Genomic DNA, 22,304 nt, shown 5'->3' with positions numbered 1-22,304 from the left:
GACGGAAACCAGCCTGCCCAAGCTGGGAGAGCCCTTCAATGCCACAGAGAACGACCCCCATATTGAAAGGGGAAGAGATTCCCCGGAGTCCCACAGAAAGCCAAGGCCAGAGGCCAGAGGCCAGTCTCCAGGAGCCCTGGTCCAGAAGAGTCTGCAGAAGATACAGGGAATGAAGTGCTCAATGGGGTCATGAAAACCATGTGCTTTGGGGCACAGAACAGATTTCCTGTTTAAACAACACAAAAGTCAGCCCTTTCATCCCTTCCTGATAGCAACAATAGTGCATGATGGGAGGACAAGTGACTATGAAATATCATACACGTATTCTTGGTTTCTAGAAATCCTCAGGAACAAAACTAGAGATGGGAGACGGTGCCCTAGTGTAGAGGGTGCCCAAAACAAGAACGGTCCTGGATTCAAATCCTGAATCAGAATTCCTTAACTATGGGACCTCAGGTGAGTGCTTCCTGTTTGTGGGCCTCGACTTTCTCACCTGGGAAATGGGGGTCATCAGCTTTGGGCCGGGATTGTACTGTACAGAAAAGCGCAAGGTTTTATGGGAAATGAGGGGAGTCGGGCTTGTTGGTGGCTTGCCCAGCACCCTCCCAGCACTGCCTGGGGGCCACCTCCTCCAGGGGTCTTTCCCAGTCTTCCCCGTTGTTGAGGTCTCCAGGCCCCTGAAATTGCTTCGTGACTGTCTGGTATCGACTTTTGTGGGCTTCCCTCTGGGAGGAATGGAAGCTTCCTGAGGGCAGCCCTAGCTCTAGAATCCGACCTCCGCCGGAAATCCCGGATGAGCCTTGCTCCCTTATGCTCAAGGAGGAAGGGAGGCGCCAAGAGGGATTAGCATTCCAGGGCCAGTCCCAATGGGCAGGATGCCAGAAAGGGCCAGAGCAGCTTGCCCCAGCGGCCCTCCCCTTCCCAGCCTGCACTGGGGCTGCTGGCCCGGCCTCTGCCCACCTTGGGGCCCATCTCCCAGGGTTATGGCCCCTCCCTCGCCAGGGCTGCTGCCGGGGTCCATCCTTCTCCGTGGGCACAGAGGGAGGGGCAGGGAGCCCGCGGGTGTCATTAGTATTCAGCACCCCATCTTCTCCCTCCGGGCACTGCCAAGGCTGCCCCACCGGCTGGCACTCACCCCACCCGCAGCCCCTCTCCCGAGAACCCAAACAAAGCCTCAGCCCTGAAGATACAAAGCTCCGAAATAAAGGACACAATAGAGCGTGACATTAATTAAAAATAATGAGATGATCGTAAAATTAGCCCCCGAAGAGGTGCCAGGATTCAGGGCCCGGGAAGGCTGAGAGCGTCCCCGTATCTCAGAGTCGGGGGCGAGAAGCCGGGACCTCGGACCCTCCATCCCAGTCTGGAGAAGTCTGATGAGTCCTGGCTGGGAAGCCCAGTGGCCGGCTCTCCTCCCTGCCCTCTGTCCTCAGCCACGACGCAGCTCAGGGAGAAGGGTCCGAGGCTTTCCCAGAGGAAAAGCGGAATGAAAGAGCCGAAGGTTTGGGGCTGGGCAGCCCACACACATGCTCACACATTGTGCCCAGCTCTGCCCCCTGGCCAGGCAGAAAAAGTCTAATCCCGCTGCCATATGAATGCAATCCCGGCCCCACCCCAGGCTCTTTCTTTTCCTTCCCACCCCGTTCCCTGCAGTCCCCTCATTCTCACGGTCCCGGTCCCGGGGCCTGCTCCAGGACGTCAGCGTCCCTCCCAGGAGGTGGGGCCCGGCCGAGGAGAGTTTGGATCATTGGAGCTGAAAGGCTCATCTCCCAGAGGGGTAAACTGAGGCTCAGAGGGGGGCCAGGGCTTCACCCAGGGCATAGAGAGAAACTTGAACTCGGCTCCTAAAATGCAGTGAGTGCCCTTCTCCCCCGCTAAGTGCCCCACGAACTCTGGGTCTGGCACAGGACCAAGCTGGAAGGCAGCCCTGACGCTTACGCCCCGGGTGGTATGTCGGACCAGTTCCCTGGCCTCAGTTTCCATTTCTGTAAAGCGAGCGTCCAGCCGTCCTGAGCAGTGTCTTTGTCGGACGCAGACCATGCTGGACAGGAGGGGCCATCCTGGCTCTCTCGAGACCCCCCCACATACATGGGCAGACTCACGCGTGTGCATATACACACGCGGGTGGAGGCTCTGTGACATTCCCCCTGTGGGACATTTCCTTTTCGTCCTAGTGGCCACCACTGAGACCTGCCCGGGGGGGGGGGCAGGGACTCGGGGACCCCCGGGAAGGCCTCGCTGCCACGACCCCCTGGGGACTCATTCTCCCCTTCTCCCCGCCCCCAGCCCCAAGCTGGGACCACCGGAGCTGCTGTCTCTGAGCCACATCCCCCAGAGGGCCGTTCGCCGGAGATGGAGCCCGTCCAGGCTTCCAATTAAGTTCAGACAAACCAGTGTCACCACTTCCTCCCGCGGCCACAGACTCCAGAGCTGGGGGCCGGGGCGGGGGCAGGAATCAGAAGCCACCCTGGGGCAGCATCTCCTCTGCGCCATCCGGACCCACTTCTGCTAGAAGACTTTCAGGAATGGGAAACTCACCCCAGCCAAGGGGTAGCCACTCTGGGACAGCTCGTTTAATGCAGCCCCCTCACTAACAGGTTTAGCGACTTGTCCAGGCTCATGCAGGAAGAGCCAGAATCCGAACCCAAGTTCTTTGGGTGAAAGATCGAGGTCTTTCCCTGCCCCCAGGCTGGCCGGAAGCCTCTCCCATCGTCTGCCTCCTCTATTTCTCACTGATCCGCTCCTGCTCCTGCTCTCTGAAGCAGAGGGATCCCTCCCCCAGCCTACAAGTGTCCCCGACCCCCAGATCCTGAGCCCCCTCTGACCCCGGACTCACTCCTCTGGACCCAAGCGGACAAAAGTGGGACCTGGATGAAGAGCCCGGCCGAGGACCCGGCTCCCAGGCTCGCGGCCTCTTCCCACCTCTCCCATGCTCCGTGCCGTGTAACAACAGTAATGAACAGTAGTGACCATCGGGGCCCCGTACTCTAGGAACCACGGGACTAGGGAAGCTGCTGTGCCAGTGTAGAGTGCCCGCAGACTGGGGAGAGTCCTGCCTCCGGGCCCCCCAGCCGGGATGCAGAGGCAGGACCCGGCTTTCCTGCTCCCCTCAGCCCTCCTCCCACTAAGCCACACGGCCACCATTCTTTAAGGGAAAAAAAGTGCATCACAATTGGACGGCCTTTTCAGCTTTTCCCAGTGGTTTTGCCATTTATATTATTTTATTGCCAAATGGCCCGGGGAGGCTTGTGCCAGTGAGATCCCATTTCATGGACGAGAAGACTGAGGCTGAGAGGAAGCCTTCTGGATGGGGGGGGCCGTCATTCTCCAGCCCCTTTTCCTTGCCTCCATGCTGGGTTCCGGAGGAGCTGGAGGACGTCCCAGGATCAGGCGGAACATTCCAGAGTTGGGTTAGTTTGTAAATCGCCTATGGGACTGGGCTAGGCTGGGGACCCCCAGATGCCCGGAGAGAACAACATCAGTGGAGGGCCACACACGCGCGAAAAGCAAAACAGAAACATTCCCATCTTCGCTGCGCAAATTAAGAACAGAGAGAGGGGGAAAACCCTTTGAAATGAAACAAGAAAGCCTTCCAACCCAACCGAGGGGAAAGGCAGGGGAGCAGGAGGAGGAGCAGCAGGTGGGACCCACAGGGAAGGAAAGAGATGTTGCAGACACAAAGACTACACCATGGCAGGGGTGGGAAGGACCTGAGGCAGGGCATGGTGGAGCTGGAGGGGGCTTAGAACAGGGGATGTCAGGGCTGGGAGGGAGCTTAGAACAGGGGATGTCAGGGCTGGGAGGGAGCTTAGAACAGGGGATGTCAGGGCTGGGAGGGAGCTTAGAACAGGGGATGTCAGGGCTGGGAGGGGGCTTAGAACAGGGGATGTCAGGGCTGGGAGGGAGCTTAGAACAGGGGATGTCAGGGCTGGGAGGGGGCTTAGAACAGGAGAGGTCAGGGCTGGGAGGGAGCTTAGAACAGGGGATGTCAGGGCTGGGAGGGGGCTTAGAACAGGGGATGTCAGGGCTGGGAGGGGGCTTAGAACAGGGGATGTCAGGGCTGGGAGGGAGCTTAGAACAGGGGATGTCAGGGCTGGGAGGGGGCTTAGAACAGGGGATGTCAGGGCTGGGAGGGAGCTTAGAACAGGGGATGTCAGAGCTGGGAGGGAGCTTAGAACAGGGGATGGCAGAGCTGGGAGGGAGCTTAGAACAGGGGATGTCAGGGCTGGGAGGGAGCTTAGAACAGGGGGTGTCAGAGGTGAGATGAACATTAAACAAGGAATATTAAATCAAGTACAAGCATTTACTAAACATTAAATGCCAGGCACTGTGCTACGTGCTCAGGATACAGAGAAAGGCAGAAAACAGTCTCACAGTTCAGGTGCTTCCAGTCCAGAGGAGACAATAAGGAAATATCTTCTTATAAACATAAGTATCCAGTGAGATGGGACAAACTCGGACTGGAGAGGCTGGGGGCTGTGCCAGCAGAAGCCTCAGGTTGCAGCCGCGGGGATGGGGGGGTAGGGGGTGGGGGGGGGAACGGTAAGGGGGGGGGCGCGCCTTGGGGGTCCGTCCCTTTATTTTCTACAAGAGGACATCAGGCTCCTAAGAGGGGAAGTTCTTCCCATGGTGCCTCAGGCCGCCGGCTCCAGGACGGGACAGAGCCAGGCTGGCTGGCTTTCCTTGGGGAGGAAAGTGTTAATCTGATGGTGAGCAGCTGCCGTCACACCCTGGGGTGCCTTTGGGCTATTGGCTCCAGAGTAAGTTTTCACTTGTTATTACTGCCCTTTGAAATGCTGATTAGTTCTGACTAACCCGCGACAGAGACTCTAAGCTGGAGCCCTGGAAAATGGAAAGGCCCAGAAGGAGAGCGAGCAGGATCTGGGGGAGGGGGAGAGAGGGCAGAACGGTTTTCTCTAAATCTGACCCCCCCCTCCCCCGCCACCGTCCCCCCAGCCCTGAGCTAGGTCAGGCTGGAGCCAGCCAGGCAGGGACAGTGGGTAAGTCTGAGTCTCCTAAGCGCCCCACGTGGCCCCAGCCGCGTCTCAGATCCATTCATCACGTCCAAAAGGGAGCCTCTCCTCTGTGCCCCCAATCCATGCCTCCTCCCAGCGTCCCTTTCCGGCAGGAACACCTCCATCCTTCCCGGCACTCAGGTGAGTAACCTGCCCCTCCCCCCTCCCGCCGCCAGTCCCAGCTCCCGCTTCCTCCCCACACACTGGGCTGAGCCTCCCGCAGCCCTCACTGTCTGTCGCCCAGGGAATCGGCCTCGGGTTTCATCTCCCGAGCCCCGCCCCTCTCCGTTGCACAAGCTGCCAGACTGGCCCCGCCTCCCCGGGTCAGAGGCCTGGAGGAGCTCTCTCTCATCTCTAAGGTAAAGCCCGAGCCCCTCATCCTGCCGCTGCGAACCTCCATTTACCCGGCGAGCATTTATTAAGCACCAGTCCTCTCCCGGGCGGGCGGCTCCCGCTGCCTCCCCAGCCATCTCCGGTCGGGCTGACCTGCATCCGGCCCCCGAGCCCGGAGGGCTCCGGAGGAGGAACTGAGGCGGCCCGGCCCGGTTTCAATCCAAGCCATTTGCACGGCACCGCATCCTCCCCACGGCACCGCATCCTCCCCACGGCACCGCATCCCTCCCCACGGCACCGCATCCTCCCCACGGCACCGCATCCCTCCGCACGGCACCGCATCCTCCCCACGGCACCGCATCCTCCCCACGGCACGCATCCTCCCCACGGCACGCATCCTCCCCACGGCACCGCATCCTCCCCACGGCACCGCATCCCTCCCCACGGCACGCATCCTCCCCACGGCACCGCATCCCTCCCCACGGCACCGCATCCGCCCCACGGCACCGCATCTCCCCACGGCACCGCATCCCTCCCCACGGCACCGCATCCTCCACGGCACCGCATCCTCCCCACGGCACCGCATCCTCCCCACGGCACCGCATCCCTCCCCACGGCACCGCATCCTCCCCACGGCACCGCATCCCTCCCCACGGCACCGCATCCCTCCCCACGGCACCGCATCCTCCCCACGGCACCGCATCCCTCCCCACGGCACCGCATCCCTCCCCACGGCACCGCATCCTCCCCACGGCACCGCATCCCTCCCCACGGCACCGCATCCTCCCCACGGCACCGCATCCCTCCCCACGGCACCGCATCCCTCCCCACGGCACCGCATCCCTCCGCACGGCACCGCATCCTCCCCACGGCACCGCATCCCTCCGCACGGCACCGCATCCTCCCCACGGCACCGCATCCTCCCCACGGCACCGCATCCTCCCCACGGCACCGCATCCTCCCCACGGCACCGCATCCCTCCCCACGGCACCGCATCCCTCCCCACGGCACCGCATCCTCCCCACGGCACCGCATCCTCCCCACGGCACCGCATCCCTCCCCACGGCACCGCATCCCTCCCCACGGCACCGCATCCTCCCCACGGCACCGCATCCCTCCCCACGGCACCGCATCCTCCCCACGGCACCGCATCCTCCCCACGGCACCGCATCCTCCCCACGGCACCGCATCCCTCCGCACGGCACCGCATCCTCCCCACGGCACCGCATCCCTCCCCACGGCACCGCATCCCTCCCCACGGCACCGCATCCCTCCCCACGGCACGGCCCTGAGAGCCTCGGCCCGACAAGCCCACCTTTCCCGCCTGATCTCCCGGGAGAGACAGCGCCGGGCGGCGGAGGGAGCCCAGGCTCTGGGAGCGCCTGAATGGGGACCCAGCGGGGTCCCTTCCTTACTTCCTGGGTGACCGGAGCCGGGCCCTGCTTATTAATTGTAGCTTCTTATTTACAAGACATTCGCGTGGGTAATTTTTCAGCACTGACAACTGCAAAACCTTCCGCACCAACTTTTCCCCTCCTTCCCCCCCCCCCCAAGATGGCAGGTAGTCCCACACGTGTTAAATGTGTTCGAGTACATGTTCAATACAATAGATGTATACATGTCCATAGTTATTCTCGGGCCCTTCTTACCACCCATCCCCAACTTCACTTTGTATTTCATGTCCTGTATTCACATTATGTCTACAGCTAGAGCGGAAGCCCCACGGGGGCGCAAGGGCCTTATTTCCTCTCTACAGCGGAAGCTCCACCACACCAGGGCGGAAGCGCTTCATTTCCTCTCTACAGCTAGAGCAGAAGCCCCACGGGGCCGGAAGCGCTTTCATTTCATCCCTACAGCTAGAGCGGAAGCTCCCTGAGGGCAGACCAGCTTTCACTTCCTTTCTACAGCTACAGCGGAAGCTCCCTGGGGTGGAAGCTCTTTCATTTCATCCCTATAGCTAGAGCGGAAGCCCCACGGGCCGGAAGCGCTTTCATTTCGTCCCTACAACTAGAGCGGAAGCCCCACGGGCCGGAAGCGCTTTCATTTCGTCCCTACAGCTAGAGCGGAAGCCCCACGGGCCGGAAGCGCTTTCATTTCGTCCCTACAACTAGAGCGGAAGCCCCACGGGCCGGAAGCGCTTTCATTTCATCCCTACAGCTAGAGCGGAAGCTCCCCGGGGGCAGACCAGCTTTCCCTTCCTTTCTACAGCTGCAGCGGAAGCTCCCGGGGCGGAAGCGCTTTCATTTCGTCCCTACAGCTAGAGCGGAAGCCCCACGGGCCGGAAGCGCTTTCATTTCGTCCCTACAACTAGAGCGGAAGCCCCACGGGCCGGAAGCGCTTTCATTTCGTCCCTACAGCTAGAGCGGAAGCTCCCCGGGGGCAGAAGCGCTTTCATTTCGTCCCTACAGCTAGAGCGGAAGCTCCCCGGGGGCAGACCAGCTTTCCCTTCCTTTCTACAGCTGCAGCGGAAGCTCCCGGGGCGGAAGCGCTTTCCTTTTGTCTCCGTGCCCGGTAAGTCCCAATTCTTGTAGAACTGACGCATTAGAAGGTGAGCTCCGCAAGCTCGGGCTCCGCGCCGCTCCGGCCATCGGTCCCCGCACAGACCATAACGGAGGCTGAGCGTTTACCGAGCTGGCCGCCCCGCTCTGAGCACCTGCCTGACCTTCCGGCCCTGCGGGAGGAGAGATGGAGCTGAGGGACGCGGTGCCGGGGTTGGCGAGGCCCCGGGGGGAGGGGGGGCAGGGAATCTCGGCCTTCGGAGGCTGGCCACGCCGGCCCCAGCCTTGCTCCCCGTGCTCCTTCCCTGTGAACTCCCGGGAAGAGGCGGGCAGGTCGTAACCACGCTCTGGTTCAAGTGCAGTTTAGGGAGGGGCTGGCCCGGAGCCCAAAGTCATGCCCCGACAGGTTGGACAGAGGGGGGCCCACCGGGGCCGAGGCAGCGGGGAGGGGAAGCAGGGGCGCAGCACCCCGCAAGTGCCCCAGAAGGGTTCGGAGAGTCTGACCCCCCGGGCCAGCTCTGGGATCCTCCGGGGCCACTTATCCGACCCTCTCCTGAGGGATGGCCCTGGAGCACAGATGATAACCCCAGAGAAATAGGTAAATAGTGCACTGTGTTGGGAGGAAAGGGAGCTGAAGCCTGGGGCAACTTGGGAGCAGGCCGGAGTGGCCACTGAGACAAGCCTTGAAGGACACAGAAGGGAGGAGGGAGAGCGTTCTGGGCAGGAGGGGAGCCACGGCACCGGGATCACTCCTGCACCTGGAGCCCGGAGAGGAGAGAATGGGCAATGAGCCTGGGAAGCAGGCCTACATCACCGGGTCCCAGAGGCCGTTGGAGGCAGCGGGGAGCCACTGAAGGCTGCTGAGCAGGAGGGGTGCTTTGGAAAGGTCAGGAGCAAGGCGGAGGGCGCACTAGCGTTGGAGAAGGCCTGGGCCAGCTTCGGGCGGGAGAGAGATCGTTGCCAACCACGGACAAATACAAATACTAAACGTGCGACTCGCCCCAACTCTGCCCTCCCAGCCACCAGGGGCGCCTGGCTGGGCCGCCTCCACCTTGGCCTAAGTCTTCACCCAAGTCCTGCTACACGACATATCTCCAGAGACAAAAATAGCTGTTAGCCTTGGCAGGAGCCGGGGAGCTGCTTCTCCAGCCAGGAATCTGGGCTGGCTAAGCAGGAATTTGTCCCAACAAAGCCGATATTAAGCAGACGGAGGGAATGTCCCGTAGCCCCAAGGGAAGCCAGCTGCCTCCTCCCCCGAGAATTAGGCGCTGGGGCTCCCTTTGGAGAGAGGCCCAAACAAAGGCATGGTGGGCACCCGGTTTCCAGGCTAAGGACCAGGAGAGAAGCTCTCCTGCTTCTCGGTGGCAATCAGAGAAAGGGCACTCAAACTCCCAAGTCAGAGGTGGGACCTAAATCACTCCAAAGGTCTGAGGTCTGCAATACTCAGGCCGTCCGGGAATTGTGGCAAGCCAGTGGGAATGCTGGGGGCGGGAATCAGGGCCCTGGACATCCAGCCTCCCGCTGCTGGGCTCCAGAGGCAGACCAGAGCAGAGCGGGGAGTCAGCGAGAGCCCGTGCGGGGGTACGGGGGAGAATGTCCTGATGAGAGCCGAGAGTCGGCCTCCAGAAGCGGTGAGCTCTTCACTAGTGGAGGCAAGCCGCTGGCTGGGGAGGATACCCAGGAGATCCCCGTCAGATCCAGGTCGGGCCAGATAAGCTCCGGGGTATTTACCCAGTTTGGGGTTCAGAAAAGGCCAAGTCATGTCTCCCAGTAAGCCCACAGGCCCTTATGGCTGCTGCCTCAGTGTGACCTTGCCAGGCAGCTCCCAGAGCACTCTATGCCCTCTCGGGGTCTAAGGATTTGTGGCTGGGAGGACCTTGGAAACCCAACTCAGACCAAACACCCAAAGTCCGGGAAGGAGAAATGACTTGGAACTTGGATCATAGGATCCCAGATCCAACCAAAAGGGAAACTGAGGCTGGAGAGGGGTTTGTCCAGGATCTCAGGTTAGCAGCAAACCTGGATTCTATCCCTGGGAAGTAAGGGGCTGTACTTCTCCCCGCCAGGCACCCAGGGATGCCCTTCTTGGATTAAAGATTTCACCACAAACCTCCTCTCCCCCCTCCTGCCAAACGCCAGGGGATGTCCAGGCAGGAAGGCCAGCTCTGGCACCTCACTTTGACCAATGAGAGCCAAGAAGCCAGGAGCCGAAGGTCTCGAGGTTTGATGACCAACTTAAGGACGACCTGGGGGGAGAGGAGGGAAGAAGGGGCTCTGGACTCCCTCCTCCTCCTGACCTCAGAGAAGCCTCTCCCCTTTTCAGGGTCTCAGTTTCCCCCTCCTACACAGTAATGAGGCAGTTGGACATAGTTCAATAGAAAGGAATCAAGAAACCAGGTTTAAATCCTGCCTCTCATTTGTGTCTCCTTGGGCAAATCCTCACGTGTAAAATGCGGGTCTGACAGGTCCCCTCCCAGCTCTTTCAGCCAGAGCCTCTCATGTGCTCAAGAAGCTTTGTTGGCTCCCCATTAATTCGGGGAGGAATTCTCAGCCTGACTCCAACTGAAGCTCAGTCCTCGTTTTTCTTTGCCAGCTAACACCGAGATGGGCTGGAGGACACGCGTTGGAAGGCACCGTGTGAGCTGTGCCCAGAGGAGGGGGACCCCAGAAAGCCTCTGTGGAGGCCCAGGGCTGGGAAAGGAAGGCAAGTGTGCCCTAGTGGAGCAGGGAGGGTCCTGCTGGCCTCTGACACCTTTTCCTTCCTTACAAAGGCCTTCTTCCTGTCTGCCCTGGTTGGCCACTCAGCACAGACCAAAACCCAGGGACTTTTACTCCAACAAATTTCCCCGGGGCAGGACGTCACCTCCAACAAGGGGGCTTGTTCCTGGTCCCTCGAGGTGTCCCTCAGAGGAACGGGCTGCCGTGAGAGGCACTGTGGGGAGGATCCCGTGGCCAGGGAGGCTGTTGGGAGAGCTCGGTGGGCTGGGACTTAGAATTAGTTCCGAGTGGAACATTTTCTTGAAACCAGGAGCTCAGATGCCCCTCTTGTTCTATCCTGGTGAAGGAACTCCCAGCATGGAAACTCCCTCTAAAGATGGGCCTTTTTGTATGTCTATATAACCTAAACATACATATACCCATACACATTCACATAAACATATGAATCTGTGTTTCATTTTAAAGGTTACAAAGTACCTCACTTGTGTCATTTCCTTGTATCTTTTTTTTTTAATTATTATTATAGCCTTTTATATACAAAGCATATGCATGGGTAATTTTTCAGCATTGACCCTTGCAAAAACTTGTGTTTCAGCTTTTCCCCTCCTTCCCTCCGTCCCTTCCCCAGATGGCAGGTAGTCCCATACATATTAAATATGTTAAATACAATATATGTATACAGCACAAGTTATCTTGCTGCCTAAGAAGGATCAATTTCCTCGTATCTTTATAAGAATCTGGGAGGCTAGTGATCTCATCACCATTTTACAGATGGGGAAACTGAGTCTGAGTGACCAGAGTCATTCGTTTGTAACATTTGAATACAGATTTTCCTGACTTCGAGTCTAGCACTCTACTCACTGGGCCACCACCTCTGCGACTTGATAAGCTCAGAAAAGGTTGTCTGGGGGCTCTGAGATGTCAGGTCACTTGGCCAGGGTCATTATAAGTGACGGGGAGTCAAACTTAAGATTTCGCGATGGGAATCGAGGATTTTAAAGTACAGAAAGCTAAATGAGAGGCAGAGCCCCAGTTCTGGAATTGCTTTGGAGCCCACAGGGCAAGGCCAGAGCTTCTCGGCTGCCATGTGCCAGGCACGAAGCCAGATCCCCGGAGAATCCAGAGCAGGACCGAGAATCCTGCCCTGGGCTCAGGTGAGCCCACCTTCTCCCCAGGCTCCCTCCCCCTCTTCTCCCAGCTCTGAGGGCACAGATCCCCAAATCGTATTAGGGTCTTTCTAAGGTAATGAAGGGCTCAGACAGAAGCTTTGTCTAATAACGACTATCCTGTTATTAAGTGATTAGGGGATAGCAGGGATGTGAGGAGTACTGGATGGGCGTCTTCGAGGAAAGGGGGAGCCCAGAAAGCTGCAATCAAGCCTTGGCTTAGCGGAGATCACAGCTGGCTTAAGCTCAGCTCGCTCCTAATTAGGAGCTTGTCCATCTTTAGAAGGATCCCAGACAGTAACCTGGCCCATCCTTCGGATAACGCCCTGAAGTCCAAATCCATAACCATCGGCCTGCCTGGCAGGTGTGTGGGGCGGCCGGAGGAAGGCCAGAGGAACGACCAACGGCTTCTCATGGCACCGGCACAGATCAAACACAAGCATTCCTCACCTTTAAGACAAATGAGAAGCTCCTTGCATCCTCACCATTAAGGAGAGGAGAGAAAGGCAAGTGACATCCAGGCCCGAGCGCAGGTCCTGTTGGGTAACTAGCATCCGGAAAAGAGACCCAGGCGGGGACCTCGAAGCTATCACATCCCACAGAGGGGGAAATTCTCTAAGGGGCTTGGATGGGATGTCTCCCAAGCTCCCCTTCTCACTCTAGAACCCAGATTCTATAAACTCCTCAAACCTGCCTTGGAAGACAGCTATTTATCACCACTGTTGTTCCTCCCCAAGGGCCCTTTTAGGGGCTCGAGGAGGAGGAAGGGAGAAGTCCATGCCCGGGATGGACAATTAAGAAAATGTTCCCACCACAGTCAGGCCCAGCAGCCCAGAATGGGGGCAGGGTTTTATAGGCCAATGAAAATTTCCTACCAGTAATTTAATTCTTCCAAAGTAAGCAATTACTCTGCTTACACCCAGCCCCACTGAAGGAAGGGCCCTTCTTTCTACCTGGGATAATGAATGGCCAAATGAGTCCCACTCCCAATTCTTCTATTAATCAGAAACAGAAGCAATGTCCTTTGGGAACGGGGGTGGCTTTGCTGTTTAATGACCACTAGGTTGGGCGGGGAGGGACTACTTTCCCATGATAGAGCCATGTTTGTAACTATTAACCAAGTGAACGTCTGCCCTATCCAGCCGGCTCCCCGGGGGTAGGCAACTCAGCTCCAGGCTCATCAAACATTTACCCAGCTGGGGTGAGAGTCAGGCCCCTGCCCACCCTCAGCCTCCATTCAGACCCACAATAATAGCTCAGGAAATTGCAGAGTCTGCAAGAGGGCACCGGGTTCAGCCTCCCAGCCCCATAGAGAAATACTTCTAGAACCAAGGATTTAGTCGCATTCACAGGCCTCCTGCTCTGTGACTAGGATTAGAATACGGGATACCAAGGAAAAGGGGCCAGCCCCTGCCCTTGAAGAGACGACCTTCTGGTGGTAGAGTGACAGGTAGGGAAGGAGGGAGAGAGACAACTGGGAGATGAGTAAGGTCTCATGTCGGACGATACATGGGTACTGCCGAGAAATCTCAGGGCTCTGTGGGAACAAGAAAAGGGGGGAGGTCCTGAGACTCCTTCCCAGCTCTCCTATCTCATTTCTGGAGCCAATAAAAATCGACAAAGCGCGTCCTCACAAGAGCCCCTTTGGGGAGGGCTCAGTGTGTAGATGTTTATTCTCCCCATTTTACAGAGACTAGCTCAAACTCACATACTTGAACTTGCTGGTGATGGGACTTGGACTTAAGTCTCTGACCCCAAGCCCCAACTTTCCCAACTGTATTATGGTCAGAGAATTCTTGATTGAAGTAGGGCTCCCAGGTTGGTAATCCAACTACAAGGCCTGGGTTCTAATTCTGCCAGAAAAGGAATCTAGCCTTCCCTAGGCAGCGTGTTCCTCTTTAGGAGAGCTCCCCCACCCTTGGCTCCTGGACACCCACCCAGCCCCAGGAACGTCCGTGGTTTCATAGGACCAGTCACTGGAAAGGAAGTGGGGGGGGCGGCTCAAGGGATGTCCCTTCCCACTTTTCAAGGAAAAACCTGCAATGAGAGAGAAGGCCCCACGTTGGCCCAGGTTCCCTCTCTGCAGGAACGTGGCTCCTCACATTGCCAGGGCTCTCTCCTCCAGGGATGGAATGAGCTCATAGCCTCAGAGAAAGCTGGAGCTGGAAGTGACCTCCAAGGTCACTTAGACCAACCCTGATCCCTTTAACGAGAGCCTTGATAAGCGGTCCCCTGGTCCCTGTTTGAAGACCTTCGGGGGCAAGAAACTCGCTACCTCATGAAGGAGTTCATCTGGGCAGCTGAAAGCACCAAGAAGTTTCTTTTCCTATGGGAGGGCAAGGCTGGACTTGGTCCTGCCTCATCTGTGTATTCTGGCCCTTCAGAACAGGCCTCCCCACTCCCAACATGACATGAACTGTGGGCCACCCCTGCCTCCACTCCTCTGCCTCCTGCCCTCACTCCGGCCTCCTTCACCTTCAGTGCCCAGCTCACCCCCTAGTCTCTCCGTGGAAGGCTGCTGCAAGGGCACAGTCCCCCCTCACCATCCCCAGAGGAGGAACCTGCCAGGGGCTCCCCATTGTCCCCGTCTGGCTTCTTTGCATCACCTGGAAAACCCTTTCCAAGCTGGCTCCAGACTGCCTGTCCCGAGAAGGGAGGGGACTTGGCCAAGATCACACTGCTGTCTGGCAGCAGTTTCCAAGGACGGGCTCCTAGCAGCTTGCAGACTCCCCCTCCTGCAATCTCCATTTTCTGTATACTTTGGGGCCTCATTAAGCTAATTGCCAATCAGTAAAAGCTACATCAAATTAGGAACCTACAAAGGTGTTTCACTTTTCATTCAGGCCTGGGGCTTAAGGGATTACCCATTCAAGAGCCCAGAAATAGCCCGGGGAGGAATATCCCCAATTAAGGCTGGGGTCCTACGGCTCACCTTCCCACAACCTTCCAGTCAGACCCTCAGGGCCACTTTGCCAGACTCCGCGTGGGCGCAACTAACAAAGTAACCCCAGTGGTGTTTCCACTATAAATATTTGAGACATTGTACCCGATCCCTGTCCCATAAACGTGCTTCTCTCCGCCTGCCTTATGGGAACAACCGTAACAGCCAAACGTTTTCAGACTTGCTGGTAGGATGATGATGATGCAGTGGAGGTCTGACCTCATCACTGCCCTGCTCAAAAGCCTTCAGCGGCTCCCAGCTGCTACCAGGTGGGAAAGGGAGGCAGTACGGAGGGTGGAATTTGGAATAGAAGCCTCAGCTCCAAGCCCAACTGCCATTTTCTTCCCTCTCTGGGCCTCAGTTTTTCCAACTGTAAGAAAGCAGCAGGGAAAAAGCTGGCTATAGGCAGTGGACAGAACGCTGGGTCTAGAATCAAGAGGACTCATCTTCCTGGTCTCAGATACTTCCTAGCTGTGGGATTCTAGGCAAAGTGACTTGCTTCAGTTTCCCCATCTGTAAAATGAGCTGGAGAAGGAAATGGCCAACCACGCCAGTATCACTTCCAAGAAGGCCCCAAATGTGGTTAAGAAGACTTGGATGTGATTAAAAAGACTCAACAACACCATAAAGGAAAGAGGGATAGTGATCCCTTTCAGTGGAGAGGGGTAGCCCGTGATGGAAGGACAGGCTTGAGGTACAGAGGTGTTGGGAGAGCCAGGCTCTGGGACAGGTGAGTTTTCCAACATTGTTAGGAGGACAGTAAAGGCTGAGATCCAGAGTTCCTTGTCCTCCACCTGGGTTTGGGACAGGGAAGCAGTCAGTGGGGCTAGCCCTCCCAGGTGGACGCTGGAAACTGGCTAGGATCCCGTGGTGAAGGGAGCCCAGCCACAGCTGGTGCACCCACAGGGAGAGCTCGGGGTCTCCCTGAGCCAACAGGAGCAGAGCTGAGGGTTGCCTGGCACCTGCCCGATAATGCCACGAGCTCCGACTGCTCTCCGCCTTGCACTTGTCCCAATCAGACCAAACGGGAGCCTCGACCCTGTCAGGGTCAAGGAAGCCCGGCCAAGGTTTGCCTTGACGTGGCCGAGAGCACCCACCTCCAGGTGTGTGCACAGCCAGTGTCGCTGGGCCAGCTTCCAATTTCATTGTTGATATAAAGAGGAGTGGCCCATTCCTCAGGGGGAGAGACTGCCAAGGGGCTCAGGCCACCAAGCCCACTGTTCCTGGTGCTGACATCCACACAGCAGGGGCAGCTGGCCAATAACTCAGAATGGAGACCATCAGCCCCGGGAGAGAATGGGAAATGGGGAACATAGAACAAGGCAGGGCAGATCTAGGAGGGAGCTTCGAACAGAGCAAGCCAGAGCTAGAAGGGAGCTTAGAACAGAGCTGGAAAGGAGCTTAGAACAGAGCAAGTCAGAGCTGGAAAGGAGCTTAGAACAGGGGATGTCAGAGCTGGAAAGGAGCTTAGAACAGGGGATGTCAGAGCTGGAAGGGAGCTTAGAACAGGGGATGGCAGACCTGGAAGGGAGCTTAGAACAGGGGATGGCAGAGCTGGGAGGGAGCTTAGAACAGGGGATGGCAGACCTGGAAGGGAGCTTAGAACAGGGGATGGCAGAGCTGGGAGGGAGCTTAGAACAGGGGATGGCAGACCTGGAAGGGAGCTTAGAACAGGGGATGGCAGAGCTGGGAGGGAGCTTAGAACAGGGGATGGCAGACCTGGAAGGGAGTTTAGAATGGGATGGCAGAGTTGGGAGGGAGCTTAGAACAGGGGATGGCAGAGCTGGAAGCCCTTTTATAGATGAGGAAAACTCCTGTGAAGCCAGAGCCAGGAAGGTTTCAAAGGTCCTGTCAGGTGTGGACAGTGTGTGTGGTGGGGTCAGGAGTCAGTAAATGTGTGTGGGGATGGGTGGGAGAGAGGGACGCAGCAGCATTCTCCTGGGAAGGAAGCCTGGTCCTTAAGAACAGAACCCTCTCCTCTCCCCAGCTCCAAAGGGCCATGCTGACTCATACCCCTCCAAGGACAGGCTGTACTAGAATGAGGGGCATGCTGGGATGAGGGGTACACAAGGACCCCCTACCCCCAGGACCTGCTCCATCCTTCCTTAAGGAAGGTTCTCAGGCTGGAGGACAGATCCTCCAGCTGTCATCACCACAGAGAGAGGTGACCCTGGGGACTTCAGTCCCTTTCAGTTGGCCCGGGGGACAGCCCCCCTGAGTTTTCTGCTGAGAACACAGAACCTTTTTAAAACAATGAGCAGATGTGAATGATGAACCAGAGCTGGACAGAGAGGAAGCTTCCTGAGGGCAGGGCAGGGACCGTCTCAGTTGGTCTTCACAAACCCGGCCCTGCACTGAGTGGGGAACGCCGGTGTCGGCTCGGTGCTTTCATGTCTCAGGACAAAGCAAAATCGGCCCCCATCATGGGGAGCAGGAGCAGCCCTCATTCAGACCACAAAGCACACTTGATTCTGGACAGGCCCAAGAAGTCCACCAATTGCCCCCACTAACCAATGGACCAAGTTGGCGCAACACAGCTCGCTGGCTAGTAAACTCCAGAACTGAAGAACTGACTCCAAAGAGAAAACTTTGGGCTAGCGGGCCATGCCTGAGCCTCCTTCCTCAGAAGCTCGCTGACAGCCACTGACCCGAGCCCGGCTCTGAGGCCCACGGAGAGTCCGCTGCTAGGGTCTGCTAGCCCCTTTCCCTCCTGGTCTATCGTCATCTTCTGTCTAAAAAGAGGTGATGATATAAACAACTGCTCATCTGCACTTCTAGCTGGAGACAAAAGGGAAGAGAGATGAAAGGAAAAAGGGAGGAAGAAAGGAAAGGAGAGAAGGAAAGTATGAAAGGAGAAAGGAAAGAAGGAAGAAAGGGAGGGAGGAAAGGAATGAGGGAAGGAAGGAAAAAATGAAAGGAGAGAAGGAGAGGAAGAGAGAAAGTAAAAGGGAAGGAAGAAGAGAGGGAAAAGGGGAGAGAGAAGAGAAGAAGGGAAGGAAGTAATAATGAGCTGAGGACAGAGGCTGTGGAAGACTGTATATTCCAGGCTTTGGCAGTACATCCAGAGGGATGGACTTCATGGCCTGTTGAGATCATTCTGTGAGCCAGCTTAGCTTACCCGAGGGGACCCCTGCTTCTAGCCCAGGCTGGGCATTTATCAGCAGGTGTGGCCTATTTTCTCCCGGTCCCTTCAGGACAAGGCCCCAGAGAAGAGGTGTTTTGTTCTACCAGGGTGCCCAGCAGGTGGGCTATCATGGAGGGCTCTGGGGTTCCAAGAGATGAGCGGCCTGAGATCCAGAGAAGGGGAGATCAGAAATCTGGAGGCTTCTGGCTATATTGGAAGCTGAGATCGTTTTCTGTCAGTGATGAGACACTATTCCTTGAATGTGTTTTGCTTCCAAAACTCAGGGTAAAAGCATGAGATCCCTTCAGACTCTGATTCAGTAGCCTGGACAGCAGGCCCGGCTGCAGCGGGCCTGGGTGGAACATCCCATCCATTCTTTGGTCGATTTTCAAAGGAAAGGCAGAAAAATTCCCTGGAAGGGGTTTCCAAGGCCTTCCGGGCAGAACTGGCCAAATATTGGCCCGGCCCTGCCCAGCCTCTCTTGCCAATGATCTTTTCCCAGGAGGTGGCAGCCGCCTGATAAGGGATCTGCTGGACTGAGTCAACATGAGCTTTCCACCCAGTGCCATAAATCACAAGTTCTGTTCCTGGAAGGCTGCAGCCTGGCTCTCAACTACAAGACCCAGCCCAGGAGCAAAGTGGCTTCAGAGCCGCCTCCAGAACCCAGGCCAGCCAAGGAAAGCCGGATCTGTCGGCGTCACTGGTGCTGGGATGAGGGCAAACGAGGTGTGTTGGCAGACCCCCCACCCGTACCTTCAAAGGGGCATCAAGGCCACGGAGTGAGATCTCTCAGCTTTCCCTTTGGACAGAAGGAAGCCCAGGTCCGGAGCAGTCAGTCACACAGCCCAGACCTGCCCCATGTCTAGGAGTCTTTCACTGTCCCACGCTAACTCCCAGATTACTGTACTGCTCACGGACCAGGAAGGATCCTCACATTTGTCTTAGAGATTCAGAAGCTGGATTTCAGCCTCTTCCTATCTCAATTTAGTGGGCATTTACAAGCCCACCTTGTACCGGGCACTGCCAAGGGCTGAGTGTGGCAGAGCCCAAGATGGAATCGCCTACATTCTACTGTCCAGTCTCTGATGGCTCTGGGACAAAATCAGCACCATCACCCAGTCTGGGTGCCCCCATTTCATCACTCCCTCATCCAATACTTGTCCATGGACCCCTCCTCCTAGCAGTTCTCACTTCTGTCTCCCGTGCAGCCAGTGCTGGACAAGGAAGAGAGCCTCTGGGCTGAGAACAGATGCCAGGTGGGCTGGCTGCTCAGCACTGGTTAGAACCAGGTGACCCCGATGCCCTTCCAGATGAAAGCTACATCCTGTACATTCCATGGCCGCCGCCGTAACTCCGGGCACTCATCACCTTTCATGTGGACGCCACAAAAGCCTCCTCAGAGTTCCCCTGCCTCCAGTCTCCATCCATCTTCCACCTATCTCCCCAAATCCCTTTCCCTGATGTGGCCAGTTCTGCCAGCATCACAGTCCTCCTCAAACCTCTCCCTGGCTCCCCCCTGTTTATAAGGTAGATTAAGTCCCCCCCCCCATCTCAGCCTGGCATTTGGAGCTTTTCTTCAGCTCCCTGAGCCTCGGTTTCCTCATCTGGCTGTCCACAGTTCTTCAAGTAAAGCCTGTAACCTCCAGGCAAGCACTTGGTCACCACTCCCTGGCCCCTGAGCTTGAAGGGCCGAAACGCTTCTTTTCTAAACTGCCACCTCTTCCCTGAAGTCTCCCCTCACTCCCCACCTTTCCCAGCTCCTTGGGTGCTTCAGGGTAACCTGAAGTTTCCTAGTGTCCCTGGACCTCAGACCTTCGGCTTTGCCCGTCACCCTCTCAGTTACTGAATCGTGTCTGGGTGCGCTTGCCACAGGATCACAGACGAGTGCTGAAATCAGCTCAGAGGCACTTTAGCGTAGCCACTTTAATTTATGGCAGGGGAAATTGAGGCCCAAGGTCACCCGGGGGTATCAGAGATGGGATTTAAACCCGGTGCACTTGCCACTTAGGACAACTCATCTTTCTGCATATGTGGCCTTTTCTTGAAATGTGCAGGGTGTCCATTAAGCACCCACTGTACATAATGGGCAGGAACAATTCTATTTTCCTTTTCTGAATATCCAGAGTTAAACCCAGGACTCTGTCCCTGTGGTTGGTGCCCAGTAAGGTGGCACCAACTTCAGCATGGATTTCTTTTCTCTCTCTGTAATCCCTTCTACCATCTGACCCCCTGAGGTATCAAAGGTCAAAAGCCAGGAAATCTCCAGACCCACAGCAACCCAATCAGTGGAATTCCATGAAAGCCAAGCAAATAGCAAGTGAGTGTGATCCGGGATGCAGCCCCCAACTCTGGAGAGATGGGTACTTTCACTGTAGGCAGGGGGCAAAGAGCCCACCTTCCTCCTCCTGTCTCCTGCCTTCCCTGCAGACTTTTATTTTCATTTCAAAGCTGGAGCCTGAGCTATAAAACATCAGTGCTGCTGACCGTCCGCCGGCTGGAGCTGGACAAGACCACGATTCTTTGTTCTCCCAGACCATGGGTGGTAAAAGGTACTGAGTCTCAGTTAATAGTTGGTTCCCCACAAAAAAATGCTACTGGGGCTCCCACAGCTACCCACCCATTATACAATGGCACAGCCTCCACGGGAAGGAACGAGCCTCCATCAGGGCCGTGTCCCTTCTAAAACAGGTTTGGGGCTTCTGCAGACAAGCTCCAGGTATAGGCCCTAAAGTGTTCATCAGGAACTGGGACCTGCCCCACCCAGGATCTTCCTACTGATGGCTCCAGACTGGGCCCTCTGACCGGCCCAAATACTCGGATTCCTTTTTCCTTAAGGAATACAGTCTGCAGCAGGATGAAGACAGAGAGGACTGGAGAGACTTACATGAACTGATGCTAAGTGAAACGAGCAGAACCAGGAGTTCATTATATACCTCAACAACGATACTGTTTGAGGATGTATTCTGATGGAAGTGGATCTCTTCGATAAAGAGAGCTAATTCAGTTTCAATTGATCAAGGATGGACAGAAGCAGCTACACCCAAAGAAAGAACACTGGGAAATGAATATAAACTGCTTCCATTTTTGTCTTTCTTCCTGGGTTATTTCTACCTTGTGAATCCAATTCTCCCTGTGCAACAAAAGAACTGTTCGGTTCTGCAAACATATATTGTATCTAGGATATACTGTAACCTATTCAAAATGTAAAGGACTGCTTGCCATCTAGGGAGAGGGTGGAGGGAGGGAGAGGAAAAATTGGAACAGAAGTGAATGCAAGGGATAATGCTGTAAAAAAAAAATTACCCTGGCATGGGTTTTATCAATAAAAAGTTATTAAAAAAAAAAAAAAGGAATACAGTCTGTACGTTCCTCATCAATAAACTGTGAGGAGATTGGTTGAGATGGACCTTCCCTGCTCTGACATTCCACGTTCTATCCAGTTCTGACTCCCAAGTTCTCTGCTCTGTTTCAGTGCCGACGTTCTGGGGTCTAAGATCCCTCCAAGTTCTGAACTCGTATTCTTCTTTAAAATGGTTACTTAAAGTAGAAGCAGAGAAACAGGACTAGAAGTACAGACAACTGCAGATAATTAGGCCTTCAGGAGTGTGCATGGGAGGACAGTCTGGAGCTGTACTAGAGCACTCTGAAAATCAAATGGTGGTTCTGTGAGTGAGCTTTTGACCATGACTCAGTTCCTAAGACTCAAGGGATGGATTTGAACTCGGCACTCCAGAGACTTTCTGAGCTGTCTGGCACTCTCTCCGGGCACCACGTTGCCTCTTAGACAGGAGGCTCCTTCCACAATCCAGACTGGTGAGTGCATCACGGGGAGAAAAGTGCGCTAAGATTCTGGCCTGACGGATACATGGTGAGCCTCCGCTGGCTCCTCTTTTCTACAAGCCCCCAACACACTCCATCCCAGCATTTGGCCAGAGTGACTCAAGCTGAATGAGCCCTTTGGTTACCAGCAACTGACCTTCCCTTTTTTGGACATCAGGCCGTCCCTGTCTGCCCCAGTGCTGGTGTGATTCCTTCGAGACTCATGCTGGGGATCCCCACTGCCAGCTGCACGGTCTGTCAGGGTCCCTGGAGTGGAATTTGAGTCTCAGTGGGAGGGCTCTGGCACCTGGCTCAGCTGGATCTGAACACGAGGGGCTGCCCGTGTGACCTTGGATAAGCCGTTTCCCCTCTGTATCCCCATCTGCTTCTAGAGAAGAAGTAGCTGACGGAGAGGGGGAGCGCTCTGGCTTTCAACCTCATGATCCCCTTGTCCACAGTGAGGTGGATGCTGCTTCTCTGCCCTGCTTCCTCCCCAATTCCCACATAAGAACAACACAGGGGCTGAGTCACCCTCCTCTGCCCCTTTCATCCCTTAACATGACACCATCTGCCCCCAAGCCATGGGCAGGAGCTCCCTTTCTCATCCTTGCTCCAAACTCTTGGGGGGAAAAAAGCCTTCTGGTTTTGACTGTGGCTCCCTCAGCAGCTCATCTCATCCTGGCCCTCTCT

The 22,304-nt window shown here is 56.3% G+C and overlaps 1 protein-coding gene and 1 long non-coding RNA gene across 3 annotated transcripts in view; one reads left to right on the top strand and one right to left on the bottom strand.

Annotated features, from left to right (window-relative positions):
* Positions 1–22,304, bottom strand: part of CELSR1 (cadherin EGF LAG seven-pass G-type receptor 1) — a 131,387-nt gene that overhangs the window by 83,846 nt on the left and 25,237 nt on the right. The gene's annotated exons all lie outside the window — the stretch shown is intronic.
* LOC127538961 (uncharacterized) lies at positions 5,924–11,044 on the top strand. Its single transcript, XR_007947790.1, has 2 exons — positions 5,924–7,859; positions 10,440–11,044. It is a non-coding gene; the product is annotated as an uncharacterized LOC127538961 (long non-coding RNA).

This window comes from Antechinus flavipes, chromosome 5 (genome assembly GCF_016432865.1).
Source record: "Antechinus flavipes isolate AdamAnt ecotype Samford, QLD, Australia chromosome 5, AdamAnt_v2, whole genome shotgun sequence".
In the NCBI taxonomy this organism is placed as follows: Eukaryota; Metazoa; Chordata; class Mammalia; order Dasyuromorphia; family Dasyuridae; genus Antechinus; species Antechinus flavipes.
Note: the sequence above shows the minus strand (reverse complement) of the source record. Positions and strands in the feature narration are given on the sequence as shown.